This window comes from Sapajus apella, unplaced genomic scaffold, assembly GCF_009761245.1.
Source record: "Sapajus apella isolate SASKATOON/1434 unplaced genomic scaffold, GSC_monkey_1.0 scaffold8, whole genome shotgun sequence".
Lineage (NCBI taxonomy): Eukaryota > Metazoa > Chordata > Mammalia > Primates > Cebidae > Sapajus > Sapajus apella.
Genome location: NW_022436948.1, coordinates 36547737 through 36550476, shown reverse-complemented (window position 1 = coordinate 36550476; position 2740 = coordinate 36547737). Strand labels below are relative to the sequence as shown.

At 48.8% G+C, this 2740-nt stretch overlaps 1 pseudogene across 1 annotated transcript; it reads right to left on the bottom strand.

Moving 5' to 3' along the window:
* Positions 1-654: 654 nt before the first annotated feature.
* LOC116550975 lies at positions 655-2420 on the bottom strand (annotated as a pseudogene). Its single transcript, XR_004268649.1, has one exon. The product of XR_004268649.1 is annotated as a keratin, type II cytoskeletal 8 pseudogene (transcript).
* Between the last annotated feature and the right edge of the window lie 320 nt (positions 2421-2740).

Below are 2740 nucleotides of genomic sequence, written 5' to 3'. Positions count from 1 at the left end.
AACATTTGTCAAAAAGCTTGAAATTGGAAGACTAAGATTCAAATGCAGATCTGTCTGGTTCCTAAATCTGTGCACTTTCTGCAACAATATGGACATCGATTCTAGTTTAAGAGTTTCCTGCATGAATATATGGATTACTTTGGTATCTTTTGTTGCATAATCATATAGAGAAATAAGCAAAAAATCTGGAATTACATTTTGCCTACATTTGGGTTGTAATGTAACTCTCACACTAGCATTGTTTTACTATGTAAAAAATAATGCAAATAAAAATGTTCTACCTTCCAAAACCCTTATAACTGACCTTTATAATTCATTTGTCTGTGCATTTTCTTTTCCTCTAATTAATTCATTTCCATTATCTGAATGTTTTACTTTTTCAAATCTTTCTTGTGCTTTGCCTCCTGTATTCACTTCACGTGCTTTTGCTTTCCATCTTTAATCTCTTATCTCTAAGATATTATGCTTCAAAAGATGAATGTAAACAAATAAATATAAGTAAAATATTACAAAACACCTTTAAAAATCATGTTTTGAATACTTTTATATTTCAGAAGAGTTTCAAAAATAGAAAATGTCCCATATGCTCTTTGTCTGCATTTTACAAGTGTTAGCATTTTATTACTTCTTTTTTTTTTTTTTTTTTTTTTTTTTTTGTCTGAGCTAGCTGAGATTTTATTTTGGACCAAAAAAAAAAAAAGCCAATTGAATTGTTTTGCAGCTGGAGGCATGGGCAAGGGGGGTCCCCAGGCAGTAAACTCCCCGAGGGTGGGCTGAGGGCTAGGGCTGAGCGTCGGATGGGTCTCCCATTCCCTGTGCTCCCCTGCACAGCAACCTCCCTCCCGGGCTCTGGGGCAGCCTCAGGAGGGGCAGGCTGGGAGGGGCTGTTGCAGCTGTTCACTTGGGCAGGACGTCAGAGGACTCAGACACCAGCCTCCCATCGCGGGTCTCAATCTTCTTCACAACCACGGCCTTGGTGGAGCTGGTGCGGCTGAAGGTGGAGCCCGCGCCAGAGCCAAAGCTGGAGCCCAGGCCGTAGCTGAGGCCGGGGCTTGTGAGGCCCCCATAGGCAGAGCTCAGACCACCTGCATAGCCGCTGGTGGTCTTCGTGTGGATACTCATGTTCTGCGTCCCAGACTCCAGCCGGCTCTCCTCGCCCTCCAGTAGTTTGCGGTAGGTGGCGATCTCGATGTCCAGGGCCAGTTTGACGTTCATCAGCTCCTGGTAGTCACGCAGCTGCCGTGCCATGTCCTGCTTGGCCTTCTGCAGGGCTTCCTCCAGCTGCTGCTGCTTGGCACGAGCATCCTTGAGTGCCTGCTCCCCGCGATGCTCAGCATCTATAATGGCGGCCTCCAGGGAAGCCCTCTGGCCTTTGAGGCCCTCAATCTCGGCCTGGAGCCGGCTGATGTTCCGGTTCATCTCGGAGATCTCAGTCTTCGTACGCCGCAGGTCATCCCCGTGCTTCCCAGCCAGCTTCTGCAGCTCCTCATACTTGATCTGGTATACGCTCTCCGCCTCAGCCCGGCTGCGGTTGGCGATCTCCTCGTACTGCGCCTTGACCTCAGCGATGATGCTGTCCATGTCCAAGGAGCGGCTGTTGTCCATGGACAGCACCACAGAGGTGTCGGAGATCTGGGACTGCAGCTCCCGGATCTCCTCTTCATACAGCTGCCTGAGGAAGTTGATCTCGTCAGTCAGTCCTTCCAGGCGAGACTCCAGCTCTACCTTGTTCATGTAAGCTTCATCCACATCCTTCTTGATGAGGACAAATTCATTCTCCATCTCTGTACGCTTATTGATCTCTTCCTCATACTTGTTCTTGAAGTCCTCCACCAGCCCCTGCATGTTGCCAAGCTCCGCCTCCAGCTTCAGCTTCTCCTGGCCCAGAGTCTCCAGCTGCCGCCTCAGGTTGTTGATGTAGCTCTCAAACATGTTGTCCATGTTGCTCCGAGCCGTTTTCTGCTGCTGCAGGAGGCTCCACTTGGTCTCCAGCATCTTGTTCTGCTGCTCCAGGAACCGCACCTTGTCGATGAAGGAAGCAAACTTGTTGTTGAGGGTCTTGATCTGCTCCTTCTCCTGGGTACGCACGGCCTGGATGTTGGGGTCCATGTCCAGCTTAATGGGGTTCAGCAGGCTCTGGTTGATGGTGACGGCGGTGATGCCTCCCGGGCCTATGCCGCTGGCCCCCGCATAGCCTGCACCCAGGCCACCGCGGAAGCCAGCGCTGCTCACGCGGGAGAAGCTCGAGGAGCTCGAGCGGGCACTGGGCCCACTCGTGAAGGAGCGGCTGCTGAAGGCCCCGGGGCCAGTGGTGGACACCCTGTAGGACTTCTGGGTCACCCTGATGGACATGGTGGCGGCAGGAGTGGAAGCAGGCGGGCTGAACCAAGGAGAGATTCCAGAAGGAGCGGAGAAGCTGCTGCTTCTACTTCATTTGTTTTAATACCCCCCTCTTTCTATTCATATATGCTCTAGAATAAGAAAGTTACACATTGCCTTACATAGTCACAGTGCAATTATCAAAATCAGAAATTTAATATTAATAGAATATAGTGATTTCATGTATAGAGATTCTAGTTTTATCAATTGTCCCACTGATGTCCCACTACAAGCAAACTTATTTAGTAGGACTCAATCAGGGGTCCCATGTGAATTAGTTACTATGACTTTTTAGGTTCTCTAATTTGGAAAAAAGTATTGATTTTTCGTTCAGAAATAGGATGGCCTTCCTTCAATGCTT